The 17409-nt window shown below is 36.5% G+C and overlaps 1 protein-coding gene across 2 annotated transcripts in view; it reads left to right on the top strand.

Annotated features, from left to right (window-relative positions):
* Positions 1–17409, top strand: part of LOC111504259 (A-type potassium channel modulatory protein KCNIP1) — a 463024-nt gene that overhangs the window by 160155 nt on the left and 285460 nt on the right. The window contains exon 1 of one of the 2 annotated variants that reach the window (XM_074177250.1): positions 5660–6148. The exons of the other annotated variant lie outside the window; for it this stretch is intronic. The gene's annotated coding sequence lies outside the window, so the exon portion shown is untranslated. Of the gene's footprint in view, positions 1–5659; positions 6149–17409 lie in introns of those variants that run through there. 2 annotated transcript variants of the gene reach the window in all.

Here is a 17409-nt window from a genome sequence, read left to right as displayed (position 1 = left end):
GCAGGGGTCTATCGCATACCGTGCACTTGTGAAAAGGTATATATCGGAACCACCAAACGATCCATGGGAACAAGACTAAAAGAGCATAAAAGGAACTGCAGACTAGGCCAAACAGACAAGTCAGCTGTGGCAGAACACGCACTGAGTGAAGGAGACCACAGAATCTTGTTTGAAAACACAGAACTAATTGCCCCCAACCAGGGATACCATAGCCGACTGGTACGGGAGGCAATAGAGATCCAGAAACACACGGAGAATTTCAACCGAAAAGAAGAAGCGGTGAACCTCAATCAAATATGGAACCCCATTTTAAGGAATTCGAGAATAACGAGCAGGATAACAGGCAGCAATATTGTTAATGTTCCAGGTTCAAGTGCAGGTACGAATACAGGTACAAATGCAGGTACAAATACAACGGATTACCTGACAAGGCAAAAATACGCTTTACGAAGCCTAAAAGCTAGTCATCGGACAGCAAGCCATGATGGTTAAACCTCTGAAGAAGCTAGCCACTCGCGCCAGCGAAACGTCAGGAAGAAATTCCAAAAATTCACGGCTTTCAAACTCGAAAAGCAATGTCACTGAAAACCTCAGCCGTGAAAGTCTAAACCATTTTGTCAATCAAGGTCAAACTCAAGATCATGCGAGAACGTCACGGATGATAAATCTCCACACGTTCAAGGTCAACCGTCAAGATTAAACTGCACAAGGTGATACTCAAGGCGGTACGAGTCATGTGGGGAAAACACACCGAAAGGTCACGCCGTGTGTAATGATAGGTCAAGATCATCCTTCAAGGTCGAAGGTCACAAGGTCACACTCAAGACCATGTCATATCACAACTAATGAACGAGTGTGACTAGATCTGTCTCAAAATCAATGTAGCTGCATGTTGTATAGTGCTCAATTGTCATTGTGAATTATTTAATAAAATTGCTAGAATTCGATTAGACATACAACCTTAATCCAAATAAGAACCTATACGAAGATAAAACACAGGTATAGGAAGTGATGAAATATACTCCACAGACATCAATGGGAACATTTGATGTTCCTACATACATCAAAACGTTCGGGGCAAACTTAATTGATCTCAGCCTTCGAAAATGCCCGTACAATAATGAGAACCCCTGGTACAATTCACGTAGTACATGAATTGATATAACTGTCTCTAATTGATTCTCCATTTCCATGATAACAATTATCTCTCTGTTTCTCGGGCTCTAATGGATACAATTCAAATCATATCCAGATCAGGCAATTGCGTGTTGAAACTGATCGGAGCTTTGTTTTGTCTTTGTAGGAGTTATTAGGTTTCGAAAACACATCTTCGATGGGGGAGAAGTCCAGAGGCGTATCAAGTTGATTTCCTCATGGTCTTACTATGTCTGTTGCCTTTTGATTATACATATGTCACTAACGAAAATGTCATTTTCTTGTATGATTTCATTAGTTCAGATATCATCAGTGGTATGGGTTTTGAATGCAGGCACAAAGGTTATACGAATATATCCAAGATTCAGCAATGACTGACTGCCGAGAGTGTCGAGCTAAGTGTTCACTCATATTTATAATTTCAGAGGGTGGTAACCTTTTTGAGTACTGGATACCATGTTCTGGTGGCCCGTACTTCTTCTTTCTTTTTGCAGATTGTTGTTTCTTCATAGGTCTCAACGGCCTTTCTATGAAGTTGTGCGTTAAAATCAACGCATTATCACGCCTTCCAAATTTGTCGAAGTTGCAGTTATAGGGCCTGACCACGACCCCCTTTCAAGATGAAATAATTACAATAGTTTTCTGATTGATTCGGCCGTTACTTGATGAAGATCTATAGGAATTTCAAAAACTACACCTCGCGATTCAAATCACTTGATAAAGCTAGTGTGCTAGCAAAATATGTTGTTATATATTTTTCAAATAAAGTTTGTGGAGATCAAATGTGCAAAGTTCAGTCTCAATAAAAGACAATGCTGGGATTACAGCTCGTATACGGAAGCATTCTCCACCTCTGCTGCAATAAATATGCTTGCCGTTCCAATCTCACTCTACTCGTTTGGAGAAGTGAAGTTGACTCGGCAGGAGCTGTATCAACTCGACGTGAAGATCAGAAAAATGATGCATCTCTTCAAGAGTTTGCATCCCGAATCGGCCCTTTCATGGTTGTACTTCCCCCGAGAACAGGGAGGCCGTTGACTCTGGAGGATTAGCCAATTTATGAGGTCTTCTTCAATATCATTGAAGAATGGGTGTGGGCCTTTATCTATCGACATAACGCGACTTTATTATCACCTACAGCACTCTTACGGTATTGACGAGACACCGGAGTTGCCCTACACTCCGGGGGAATGAGAAGGCCGAATTCATTGGAACTATCCATACCCCACCCTCAGGCTCACATGAGCTAATAAGCCTGATGTAGTCCTTCTCGATCACCAGAACAGGACGTTTTTGTCGTGGAGTTTTTAGCTCCAAGCGAGACGAATATCGTACAAAAATAGGAAAAAAACGAATAACATATCGAGATGTCCTCTTTGAACTCCGTTTGGAGTTCTTGAGATTATAGAGGGAGATTATATATCCTATATATAATATAATATCCTTCTATGAGAGGGAGATTATAGGAGTCCTTGGTAGAATAATGCCCTCTCGAATCTCAAAAGCATACCGACTTGCCGCACTGAGGCAGAAATCTTTACCGGACAGATGCAGAAGGCTGTCATTCTAGGCTCACTATGCATGCTCAGAGCACATGATTCTAGGCCCAACCAACAACCACTTCCCACATCGTGGGGAGTGGTTGTTGCATGCAAGTATGTGTAGATTGTGCTTATGAGTCACAACATGATCTTTTATATATTCAGTAAATATATTGTATTTGTAACTACGAAAAGAGTGACCCTTCCAATTGAAAATCGACAAGTACCTGGGTTTTTTTGAAATATGGAAGATTTCCTGATGAAAACTCTGTATCATTTGTCCATTTTGTATATTTCATAATGATAATGATGATCCATTTTATTGATGATTAAGTATAATCAAACATTTATAACAAACTGTTACCCAGACCGGAAAGCTATTTGGGCACTTTAAATGACAAATATGAAAATACAAAGGAAATGAAATATCGGAAATGAACTCTTTGAATTTTGATGTGAAATGGTCCTAAATGGGTCTTGACATCTTCAGGAATGTTATTATAAAGTTTGAGCCCATTACGTAAAATTGACTCTTTTCGCATGGAAGTTTGCCAGTTATCATCATGTGGCTTGAGATTATTGTTTTAAGTTATATATCATTTGCAAATTTCAATTGCAGTCATGAATAAAAAAATTAATTTAATGTACGTATGTAGACGTCACATCAAATACTCGCTTGAAAATAACGGTTAGAATACTTTATTGTTTTGCAGTACTTGCAACTTACTATTGTAGACAAATTATCACGAGATATGCGGCTAAGTTTGCGGTATTTAAAGGAAATTGAAACAATGATTACCCCAACGGTAATATTTGATGGGACTATTAGAACAGATGTTCAACTTCATCTGAGACGTACAGCTGAATCACTTCAAATCAATACCATTTGTCGACGATTTCAATCAAAATTATTTAAATTGTTCTCTATAAGGGATGAATCTAATTCTGATCATCATAATTGCTTTAGGAAACCGATCTGGGCTATATTCTCTCTCTCAAGACGCCACGAGATATAACGAGGGCGTTATTGATTAAATTTATGTTAAGTACCCACTAGGAAAATGTGCCTTTGATTGAACCGAATGGCAAGTCAGCTCCTTTATTCTGCCGTACTTAAAATTCTAAGCGGTTATCGTCCCTATCTCTACACAGGCAGAGGCATTCCAATAAAAATGGAAGACCGCTATATCGAGGAATAATTTTATTACTCCGGGCTATCGTATTTTGAGTTCCATTATTGCAGGAGTGAGTAGATCGGGAAAGAAAACGTTTATAAAGCATTCATGTTATGGAAATTACTGTTTTTGAGTATTTCAAGGACCCATAAAATCTCTTTATTACAACATTACTTCGGTGAAGTGATGCACCTTAGTTAATACATAAATGAAATCACTATATCTGGCGATATAAATATTTTAAGTCAAGAATCTAGGGGAGACAGGTTTGGTGATCGTCGGGGCCATCTGAATACTGCCGAAGTACTTGTAGAAATATCAACTTATTCTCCAGAACATTTTGATCATTTTCAAAAATATTCGTTAACATGGATTCAATTGTGCTTTTAGGCAAGTCCAAATACAGTTACCTTGATATATTGTCTCTCAAAAATGAAATGCCAACGATACGATCACCAAAATTACAAGCACACTCATTAATTAGCCATCATCAGACTTCGTCTCGGTCGCACAAGAGTAACTCATTAATACTTTATAACTGGCAGTCAGAAACCAATTTGTAATATATTTGAGGCAGCACATATTGCTAGAGTGTCCAATGTACGCTAATCTTTCAGAAAGACAAAGATTCAAAGTTTAGATTGAAATTGTGTTGGTCATCATATTTGGAAAATTGAACATGAATGCATCGTTTCCAACTGCTTATTCACTTCAACCCCAAAGACAGAATAATGAAATTGAATCAGTCTGGAATTCACGCAAAGAATCTTATCGTAGGAGTATGTTACTTAAACGAAACTGACTTCAATAAATTGTTTCAAGAAAACTCATTTCACACCTGGGATTATGTAGTCCAGAAAACTTCTAACGTAGCTAATATGCCTTGGAAACTTACCACAAAATGGCATAGGTTCGTAGTTGGACTAGTATCTCGATCATGGATCTGCCACTATATACACCTCCGTCAGAACCTGGTGGTGTTATTAACTCATCTATGAACCAACAGCTATCTGCTCTCAAAATTTCCTTCTTCTCGGCGATTACAACCTCCCTGTTCGATTATAGGACTGTATATGGCAATTGATGGTTGCTTGTGACTTTCATTGTCAGCTAGTCTATTTTGTGCAATTTGCAAAATATAGAATTCTGTTTGTAGATTTTTTCCAGAAAAATATCGAGAAAAGGTGAGTCAAGAAAGTAACCTGATGATGGCAGAAAAATAGCATGGGAAACCTTAATCGTTTAATGTCGAGTTTCCGACCACCAGGCGATTGCTTCATACGTGATCTTTTGTATGACAATCAAGACATAATCACATACATACAATGGATTGTTTCAGAGCTTGACCCCTGAAATTTATCAAAACTCCTTCGACATGTATATAGGGCAGTCTGACTTTGTATAAAAATTTTTCCAAGTGAGCGTTCCTGGTGAGTTCTAGATGAGTTGTAGATAGATATTTCACCTCCGTTACAAATGAAATAACCTCACATTGAAGGAAAAGTGATATTGAACCATCCATATTCTTGGTGAAGGAGACCATGACAGTTTGCTGTTCATTTTGGCACCAACTGTAAGCAATGCGCACCCTTTTTCGGAGGAACCCCTTTCCGATGCGATATTCTCCAGGAAGTCAGGGTCATCTACAGAAGCTGGCAGGAATTATTTTGTTCTGCTGAGCAATTAGAACTCAATCAATAATCCTCCTTTATGGCTATAACTTATTTGTGAGGAATTAGTTTGTGTCATCTCTTGAAGATGCTAACCTGGTTAGCGAAAAGCGTTTTAGTTCTGGTGTAGAAAAAGTGTTTTCATTGGATCGTCCAGTAAGCAACTGGTTGAATATTAACATAGAAATAATCTTGCCTTACAACGGATTGATATTTCTAAATTTCAACCATAAACCCAGCTGAGCTCCACACTCTGTAATCTCTCTGTTAATTCTTCTCACGCGCGATAATTTCTCCCGCAAATTAATCCCGACCCGGCCAATAAATTTTCAATTATCATCCTGGACTGATTCTCGTCAGCATACAACATCACCAATATCTGTCAAAGTGGGAATCCAGAGATCTTCGAGGTAGGCGTGGTTCTGTTGCTAAGCAGCGTGGATGAAGGGTAGCGTAAACTCAGTCGACATCGTCAGTGTCTCTCAGGCTTTGCTGCAAAAAGCTCATATCGGTCAGCCGCGGGATTCTCTGCATCCGAGACATTATTTTGAAAATCGGTCGGTGGTCCCATATGGACGAAAGAATTTCCGATTTTGCTGAAGTCAAGGTAGGACTTTGTTTTGAATATACGAAAATCGCTATGAATATTATTTTCCAAAAATGTGTTGTCTTGAAAAAACTTTTGGAGTTGGAAGTATTATGATGTGTTAGAAATCATAGAGGGAGGGTCCGTAACATATCAGTCACGAAAGTAAACAGTTATGCTGAGTGCTATTTTGAGTGTGAAACTTTCTATTTGAGAATATAATTAGCTAATTAAAAGGGTGAGATTGCGTGGAGTCGTAATTACTTCGAGAAAAGTTTTTGATTTCAATTACACTGGGCTGTCGTTGAAAATTCGAACGAAAATTCATTGTTTTTCAACGGTCTGCCTTTATAAACTAGTATTATGCTCAACATTACTATTGAGGTCGGCCAAATTTGCTTAGGCGTAGGTGCATATCACACTGTTAGATGATAGAATTCCGATCTTATTGATCATATGATACATTTCTGTATATTTCTTTTAAAATATTTATGTATATTCAAGCTACCTAACCATATGTTGTCCTATTGCGCATTATTCTTATAGGTCACCCTGAAAATAATGCGCCGTATTCAAAACATTACTTTCCTTCTTTCTTGAGAACTCAGAAACTTATTATATTTTTAGATTGAACTACACTTTGCTCCAAAATGTGATATGTTGAAGATGAAAGCCAGATAAAAACAAATGATTGTCATAAAGTGGCAACTTTAAATTTTCTGGTCGACCCAATAGGTATTATAAAGTTTTATTTTGAAAAGTGTGGACGTTTACTTGTTATGAATATATTGTCCCTTTTAATCCGGTCAATCTAGACATTGGAAGGTACATAAATTTACAACAAGCTGCAAACGCGTGTAATTGTTCAAAACATAGTTAAAAATGAGATTTGGAAATTCGGAATGATTGCGATGCCTGGAAAAAAATATTATTCGAGGTCAAAGGTCAAAAATCTCGAAAAAATTGGTTTTTCGCGATTTTCAGGAAAACGGTGAGTTTTATCATGAAATAACATTCAATAAAAATTGTAGACCATAAAATTATCTATAAAAAATGGGTCAACACTTTTTTTCTTAGAGCCACCGTTTCTGAGATACGACGGGTCAAAAAGTTGTAAAAGTTGTAATCGTCATTATATGCACACGTTTCCACGCCACCTAAGAGGTAGTGTACTTAGCGCGTTTTTTTTAACGTGGTTTCCCCAGTAAGCCTATTCCACATGTCTGTTGTGATAATGTCAAATTGAAAACTTGCATAATAAAATATATTAGGAAGGGTTGGAAATTATAAAAGCGATTGAAATTAAAAAAATTTAAAAATGTATTCATCTGAGTTATAACCTTCTAATACTTCTTCTTGTCGTTCTTCTTCTCGGTCTTCTTCTTCTTCTTGATCTTCTTCTTCTTTTTGATCTTCTTCTTCTTCTTGATCTTCTTCTTCTTCTTGATGTTCATCCTGGGTGTAGGTAAACTGCGTCAAGAGTGATGTATCGCATGTTTCCCCGTTGGTATCAAATGAATCCTCCACTATTGGTGATTCAGCATTAGAACATGACTGGCCTTGACAATGTGTACATGCCAGAGACCACAACAGTCCAACTTATTTACAATCACATCTAGCGCTGCATCCCTTTTCACAGTTGTGAAAAATTGTGTTCAGCAGTTTTTCCGGCGCAGGTGGGAGTGAAGTCTGAATAGGTTCTAATGCATTGTCGACCAACTTCCAACCCCAGTCTTTTGGGTCTAGCTGATAACCAAGCCACACTTGAACTTGGTAATATATCCGGAAAAGATGTTGATGAACAGTAACTGAGGTTGGAGGAAGACAAGCTAATTGCACCTGTTTCTTATTTTTAGTGTTTTTTACGAAACATGCATATCGATACTAACTTATCTAAGCAGGTGGTTTTTTTCGGAGATTTGTACATAGAAAAAAGAAACTGAATCCCGTTGGTGATAATTTCTTGTTGAGTCGAATTACTTGCAGCTTTAATATTTCTCGTGCAATCATCATTAATTCGACGGCGAGAATCCAAGGATTTTCTTCTCTCATGCTCTTCATTCAACATTCAACATTTGTAAAACAAAAAGCTGAATCACTTACACGTGATCTTTTACGAGGAGGATCTACTGTTGATGTACTGGCTTCTTGTTCGTCACGTTGTCTTTTAGCTGCAGCAATAGAACACTTCCGAGTATAATTTCTACGACAATCTTCACGTATTGTCACAGATTTCTGACTTTTCAGATATTCTGAAAAGTCATCTGCTCTTTCGATACTTGCATTGATTAAATGTCTTCATACCACGTTCAATAGTAAAAATTTTACTTTCACTTAAAAGTTTTTCGCAAATAGAACAATATTCGGACATTTTTATTATAAAACTCAAAACAGCACGAAATAGCCACGCACACACTTGAACAGGGAGACAGATGTTGGCTAGCGTACAAATTAAGGGACTGGATTTCATTATACCTGATATTCTTATAGGTACTTATACTTATGTATACCAATAGAAACATATTTTTACTTAAATTACAACTTCAGAGATGTATATACGTGGCATACTTATGCATATAATGACAATTACAACTTTTACAACTTTTTGACTCGTCGTATCTCAGAAACGGTGGCTCTAAGAAAAAAAAGTATGGATACATTTTTTGTAGAGAATTTTATGATATACAATTTTGAGGTTTTTTTATGATAAAACTTACCGTTTTCCTGAAAATCGCGATAAACCAATTTTTTTCGAAATTTTTTATCTTTGACCTCGAATAATTTTTTTTCCAGGTATCGCAATCATTCGGAATTTCAAGTTTTTATTTCTAACTATGTTTTGAACAGTTACACGCATTTGCAGCTTGTTGTTAATTTATGTACCTCCAATCTTATTTTTTAGTCTGATTTGACCAGACTATTTTGACATGTAGAGGTTAGAGAGCAGAAATCAAATTCATCTAATTACGACGTTTGTACCTCTTATTGGATCGTCGTTAGTATACTAAAATTGATGTGATGCCATGAAAATAATTGAATATCAAATCCCACGTACATAAGATGGATGAAATATAAAATAAATTGTGAAATCAGGTTACACAATATTTTCTGTTTGTTGAATTGTGAAATTAGATCTGCATTTTTCCACTTTTTAATCTGAAAAACATACACTCAGTCGACATCATTAGTTCAGGTTTGGCTGTTCTGAAAATTATTATAGAGATCATTCGAGGCCCCATTAGGATGGAGAAATTTTCGATTTCGCTGAAGTTCAGCTACGATTTTATTTCGAATTTACGTGATGATTTCTTCAAAATGAACGTTATTTTCTGTTGTCTTTGAGAAACTTTTGGAGTTGAGAATATTACAATATTTGACTCTACTCAGTGAAAGGATCCATAACACACTATACACGAATATGATTAGTTATACGAAGTGCTATTTTTGTAGTGATATTTTCTGTTGAAGAAGAGAGTTAACGTGAGAAGTCGAAAACGGCGTAAACTCTCAAGTTACTTTGACAAATAAAAAGTTTCTTCAACTTTTTAATATATGAATTGACTGCGACGATAAAAGTCTCTGGGAAGACTTTGAATCAAACAAATGCTTTTTTTAAGTTTTCTCACATAAGTATAGTACTCAGTAGTAATATGCAGTAATTGTTGGTCATCTCATCGTTTGGGAACTGATAAGTTTCAAAGATGCGTTTGGGTTGCATTGAATTCAAGATGTTACTCCTCTCCAAGATGTTACTCCTCATATAATTATTTATTAATTCACTTTTATAGATGGGTTTATAGGTTTTGGAATCGACGAATTATTTCGAAGTGAAAAATATTATATTGACCTGTTAAATAGCGTAATTCTGCTATGGATGACGTACGATTATACAGTGTGTAACAACGAAAACCTCACAGAGTCGTTTTTGAACATAAAAAGTAAGACTTTTAAAAAAAGCTTGGACACTTCGATTTCTAATTAAAGGGGGACACCTTTCAGACTAATCAGATTATTTGTAGTACGCACCCCCTCGGAGGGGTGCGTCCGACGATCCTTATTTAGATAGGGAAAGTAGGTCGAGTGGCACCTTGTTTCAAAGGTCTTTCGAATACCTTCACAACTCTCTCAAAAGAAAATTTTTGTAACGATTAGTTTTCGAGATAATTTGAAGTTAAAATTGCCATGTTATTAATACATTAGACAGACAACTCGGTAACTTGTATGCCTAAATAAAAAAACATTTCGAGCAGTTCTTCTTATAAGTTTTTTGTTAAATAAAATCCCTTTGTTAAAATCAATACCCACTCCTCTTCTTCCAGTTTTCATTAGTACATCGTTCGATTGTTTTGTTTAAACGGGTCGTGTATTGTTATTTGTTCAAAAATGCCTTACACTACTGCTGAAAATGTTTCAGTTATTGCTTTACTTTTTGGCAACGACCAAAATGCTAATAGAACATCAATTTTATTTAACGAGCAAAACCCTAGTAAACACCTAAGCAGAAATCACGTTCTGGATTTGGTCACAAAATTCAGGGAGACAGGTTCGGTTTTGAATAAAAAAAGAAATGTTCAGAGAAGGGTAGTGAATGACGATGATGCGATTGGAGTAATTGGTCAACTCATCGCCAATCCCAGGTTAGGTACCAGAGGTTTATCAGCAATGGTCGGAATAAGCCATATGAGCGCATGGAGAATCCTTGAAAACCACAAATTCCATCCTTACAAAATTAAACTTGTTGATGAATTCAATGAGGATGATTTTGACCGAAGACAGTAATTTTGTGAGGGCATGGGTGAGGGATTAATGCAAAATCCCGAGCTGCTTTCTAACATCTGTTTTTCGGACGAAAGCTCATTTAATTTAAATGGTTGCGTGAATCGTCACAATTGCCGTTATTGGTCGGATGAAAACCCAAAACAATACGCAGAAATACATACCCAATATCCCCAGAAGTAGAATGTCTGGGCCGTAATATTAGGCAATCATATTATAGGTCAATTTTTCATTTATGGAAATTTAACCGGTGATTCTTATTTACAACTTCTTGAAGAGGCAATGCAACCTCGTATAGTTGAAATAATCGAACAGGATCCAAGATGTCAAGATGAATTTATCCATTTTCAACAAGACAGTGCACCACCCCATTATGCCCAGCAGGTTCGAAATTTTTTGAATAATCATTTTGAAGGACAATGGATTGGCAGAAGAGGTCCAATTGAATGGCCTGCACGATCACCAGATTTAACACCACTGAACTATTTTTTGTGGGGATATTTAAAGTCTGAAGTTTATGCTACATAGCCAGGCAATTTGAATGAATTACGTTGTAGAATTATTGATGAATGCCGATCTATAACTCCTGAGATGTTGAATAATGTAAGAGCAAAATTCGAAAAAAATCTTTACTGTTGCATGGAGCAAAATGGCGCACATTTTGAACATTCACTCTAAATTTCCTATGTGAGTTACCCTTATTAGGTGTTACTTTTTTGTGCGTGCTTTAAAAACAATTATTCGGATTTATTAACCCTTAAACAGTTTTTTAAACTTTTCTGTGTCATCAGCATTCAAGGAAATCAGCAGGTTGTATTCGTTGTGTAGGTAAGTTTTTAGTATGATTCACTTTTTTATCAGAAGCATAAAATATCCACGTCAAAAGGCAACCTTCATAAGGAGGTGTCACTCAAACTAAAATGTAAGGGTGGTAACCAACCCCATCACCCGAAAAAATCTCCTCGTAATAAACAAATTGTTCTTACGTTTTTACGAAACCAAATAGACACGTATTAGCAGGTTGTCATAAAAAGCAAAAATTTATTTTTTTTATGAAAGTTCTGATCGTAAATTGTACCTTAAAAACAATTTGATTTATTTTAAAAAGAGTTGAACTCAATAAAAATACCTTTAAATCTTCAAATTATCTCGAAAACTAATCGTTACAAAAATTTTCTTTTAAGAGAGATGTAACGGTATTCGAAAGATCGTTAAAACAAGGTGCCAGTCGACCTACTTTCCCTATCTAAATAAGGGTCGTCGGACGCACCCCTCCGAGGGGGTGCGTACTACAAAAAATCTGATCAGTCTGAAAGGTGTCCCCCTTTAATTAGAAATCGACGTGCCCGAGCTTTTTTTAAAAATCTTACTTTTTATCTTCAAAAACGGTTCTGTGAAGTTTTCGTTGTTACACACTGTATAGCTTTATTGAACGATATCATTGAGATTCAACCTCACTGTGGTCTTTTAAGATCTGACACGTTAGTTTGAAGAAAAGAATACAAGGTGTCAATTTGAAAACTTCGCACTCTTAATATGTTCCTTCCAGTAAACAATATGGAGAATCGAAGAAACGGGTCAATTTTATTGTCAAGGGGGACACTTTCAAGGACTTTTTATAGCCCTCGTAGCTCAACCCTCTCGGAGGGGTAGATGTTAACCTCAGAATTTTAAATGAGAAGGAGGGATCAAGTGCCACATCATTTTGATTAGCGTTCAGTTCTGCTTCCAATGGTACCCTGACTTATTATTTTTTGATAAGAATTTTCGAAAAAAGCGTTCTGAACTGAAAGAAGCAATTATTAGTACGCATATACTAAGTTGCACGGTTAGATCAGAACTGGTAAGAATATTAGGTGGTACCGACATTTCAACAAGGATATTTCGAACAGTTTATAAGATGAGCGTAAGTAGATTTTATGTATGAAATATCTTTCTCTCGCAAATTGAATCATTAGAATCATTAATCATTAGAAGCACAATTGTACGTGAATCAAAATGATGTGCCACTTGACACCCCTTCCGATTTAAGATTCTAAGGGTAACATCTACCCCTCCTTGGAGGTTGAACCACGAGGGCTACAAATATTCTTTGAAAGTGTCTTCCTTCATTATAAAAGTGAACTGTTTTTCCATTCCTCATATTATTTACTGCAAGGAAGATATTAAGTGTGGGAAGTTTTCAAATTAACACCCTATATTACTACTGAGTGAATATTATCCAGTCACAACAACTAGCTTCCTGGTGAATCCAACAAGTAGGAGTGTTTTTTGAATAGTGTTTGTGTCCTTATCATTATTTTAATGTACTGGTACTGGCGCTTTCAGTTTGTGGATTCAGCAGATGTTCTAACCAAGTTGTGATGATCAATGAAATCGAACAAGCTCCTAGATATATTGCAAAATTTTTGAAGTTGTCGAATTCCGAAAAACATACAGGACATTCATTTCGATAGTCTACTTCCCTTTCCGTTGAGTCTGGAGCAGATGTGTTGACCTCAAAGAAAGACCAGAAAGATATTTGAGAACTTTATGAATGAAAAACGATGCCGCAAAAAATTCAAAAGAGCTTCACTATTGTGTATTCAGTTTCTCCATCTGATGTTTCAAATCAAAAGTAAATCGAGAGATCTGTATATGTAGAGTAGGGAGGGTAAGTGTTGGCCCACAGCACTTAGGCCACATGTGACCCATTGTATATCCTCCCGAGGAGTTGTCCACTAGGTCATCGTCTATCCTGTCCTTTCCAGGAAGGTGGGTAGTTTACTGGAAGACATCTCCTTTATATCGACAGGTGTAGGCCGAGACTCGCCGAACACACACTCTCTTATTGACGATAACTCCGGACACTCGCATAGGACATGCCTGACAGTTTCATCTTCCTGTTGACACATCCTGCATAGAGGTGTGTTCACTAGCCGCATATTATGGAGGCATTTCTTTAGTTGACAGGGGCCAGTCAGATATCCTACTGTTGGCCTTAGCCAAATATTTCTTCGGATCCAGCTTCCCAGGGTCGCCCAGTGTGATCCTGGCAAGACTGCATCCTTTGATTCTATCCCATCTCCTTAGAGATTGAGCATGGGTGTGACGTTCGGCAATGCGATTACTCGTTCCTTCACTCCTGTCGTGCATTTAACCCTTTATGAATTAAAAACGATACCGCTGAAAAATTAAAAAAAGATTTACTATTGTGTAGTAAATCGTCAGATAAAAAAAGACTCAAACATTGGTGTAAATGTTCATTATCGATCGATCATTATAGGTAAGAAAATTGAAGTTTGAAATGTTTGTGATAATAATTCATTTCTATTTTGAAGTTGTAGAAACAGAATAGTATACAACACATGTGTAAATACTTCTAGCTCGTGTGAGGAGCATTCACATTCAAATACCAATAGGTACATGATTGTTTTCTGTTTGGAATGGAACTCAACAAATTACAGTCAAAATTACTTGCAGAGGGTATACTGCTTCTTATGGATAGTATGTGTCCTCAAAACTAAAGTGCAGAGAGGTTGGAAGGATCCAACCTCATACACAAGTCAATAAATATATTCTCGGATAGTCAAGCGGCGTTGGAAGCTTTTGGCTCCTACCGAGCAACGTCTAAATTGGTAGCGAATTGCCAAAAATGACTCTCCTCGATAGGAAGACTTAACAGATTGCCTGTGGTCTGGATTCCTGGCCATATTGGCCTGGAAGGCAATGAGGCTGCTGACTTCTTTGCAATGGAGGATGCTGTGAGCAGCTTCATCGGACTATTGGCATCGCTTTAGGCTTTGCCAAACAAAGACTGAACACCTGGATGGCAGGAAGAATTATGGACTTCTGGCAGAATCTTCCAGGATTGGCTCACTCCAATGCGGTTTTTCACCCTTCGAAACTTGATAACAAACAGTTGTTGGACTATAGTAGGGATAAACTACGTTGTCAAACAGGGCTTCTTACAGGTCACTGTCATTTGAATCATCACATGCAGAGACTTGGACTGTCGGAAGACAGTGTGTGTCGAGTGTGAATAGGTGTGAGACACAATAAACCCTTGCGAGTTGCGGTGGAGGGTCGTATAGACACACTCACTTTGGATCTAATCTAACCTAACATACCTCTGTACAAAATATATCTACAAATGAAGAAAGTGTGTATGACTATGAGCACAGTTGAAATTGTGAAAACAATTTTTTGTGCATTCTTTTCGACAGCATGTTCAGCTGCTGCAGAAGTTTAATGAAAAAGGTTGGCTTCTATTTTTGAAAGAGATGCTTCATGAACAATATTGGTTATCTTTGTTGAAATCAACTAAATATCCCTTTCAAGTTCAGTTTCAACTCATTCAGAATATAACGTTCCGAAGAAAAAATCAAACTATTATTCCCCAAACACCATTGAATTCCCCTAAAACCGACCTCGTTGAACGGTGAATTGCACCTCTGCGCCAGTTTTGAAGTTTCGGTCTTCTCGGTAATACGATTTCAATAGACTTTCCAGTTGGTTAGTCTTTTCAACTCCAAATAAACTGAACTTGAAAGTATACTTCAAAATGTATCGTTAAAAGTTATTGGAATTTACTCCAGCGTTTTCTTTTCGACTAGAAATTTCGATTCAGCGAAATTGCAATAAATCACTCCTCTCCATTATTTGGCAAAAGCTCAGAATAAATCTTTTCCTACGTGAAAATAATGGAGAATGGAGTGAAAAGTTCGGTCAGCATTCTTTAAATGTCAATTCGTTGAAAATGATCGAATCGACAGATATCGACGGCATGAAAAGGAGGCATGAGTACAAAAGGCACATTTGACAATACCACTGCAGTAGATTCAACTTGATTACTTTTTTCTGAATTTTTCATCTGCAGTTGAATGAGAACGAATTGGGAGAGCTGATGGTTTGAAGTTTTAATGAGTTGAGAAAATCTTGACTGGTACTGATATGGCAATAAAGGATGTTTTTGTACAGAATGAACATTTCGATTCAGCTCTCAATCTATACTTTGAAATCGCTCTATCGTTACTCAGGTACTATTAAAGTATTATATTGATTGATTTTTGTTTTCATCGGCATACTTCACTCAAAGTAAACTATTTCCGAACACAAATGAAATCAGTTTCGGGGAAAACAGAAATGTAATTCGAATTGCGAAGGTTGTGAACATATATGAAGTGTTCATCTACATGAATCAATCTTTGAGATTGATTCATGTAGATATAAATAAAAACATGCATGACACTGTTATGGAACAACTTTTAAGATATCACTGAATACAGCTGAATAGTAAACATTGTTCCATGAAACTGTCTATCATTTTCTTGAATAGAGGAATATGATATCAAGTAGGTAGATGTATTAATTTCATTGAGAAAATATATTACAAAAAATCAGGGTGAACAATTCAGAAACTTTAAAAAATTTTTAGGTCGAGTGGGATTTATGAAAATAATTTCCTGAAATATTCTCAGCTGAATACATCGATGTAACAACAAAATATCAATTCTTATATCAAATCAATTGTGTCACCTGATAACGAGAAATTTCAATAAAAACATTTGTTTCAGAGTACAATGATTAAAAACACAGTGTTTCAATTTATAAACAGACTTCGTAAATTAACAGATTTTTTTATTGAATACACTGTGTCCATGCTAAGAATGAACAGCATGGTGATATCGCAAACGGTAATTGATACGGGGTCTATTGAATTGGATAAAAGTAGCGCGTTTATGTGCCTAATAATATGCCATTTAGAAAGTTTTGATATTTCGAGTAGTTTCGGATATATCCGAAAAAAAACTGAAATTTGAGAATATCTTTTTTATTTTCTCCTAGCTGGAAAAAATGACACTTAATGTTCTGTTCTGACAATAGTACTGTTTTTGGTAGAAATTTTGACATATTACCGTTCCTACTTTTACATCTCGTTACCTACCAAATTTGTGTTAAAAATGGAAAACGGCAGCTTTTCGAATACTGAAAAATTTGTTATGTTGTCATGTTACATTTTGTGACAAAGAAATTGTGTTGATGCTAAACGTGCGTACTCTAATAAGTATCCAGAGGCGACAACCTGGTGAATCAATATTTAGACGTTTAATTCTTAATTCAAAAGAATAAGAATCATTCAAATAACCTGTGGTTTTCCCACAAAAGCAATCTAATGAAGAAAGTCAGCGTGATGTGTTTATGAAAATCCTGAAATATTCAATCGCACCATTGAACATAATACCGGAGTTGCCAAATCCACCGCTCACTTCATTTTAAGAAAAAATGAATACCATTCATATAAATTTAGGATTTGTCATGGATTCAAGCCAGGTGATGGTGCAAGGCGAACAACCTTTTGTGAATGGTACACTAGAAAATGCCAAAACGATGAAAATTTTCCTTTCAAAATAATTTGGTCTGAAAATGAAAAAAATTAAATAAAAAATCGGCCGATCGGTTTCAACTATTTTGTTGCTGATACTCTAGGTGTATTTGAATACCCTCCTGATGAGCAATAAATTCAT

The sequence above is a fragment of the Leptinotarsa decemlineata genome, unplaced genomic scaffold (assembly GCF_025532065.1).
Source record: "Leptinotarsa decemlineata unplaced genomic scaffold, Ldec_3_MD MMD2_tig00002974_RagTag_RagTag, whole genome shotgun sequence".
Lineage (NCBI taxonomy): Eukaryota > Metazoa > Arthropoda > Insecta > Coleoptera > Chrysomelidae > Leptinotarsa > Leptinotarsa decemlineata.
This window is presented reverse-complemented; position numbering and strand designations above follow the sequence as displayed.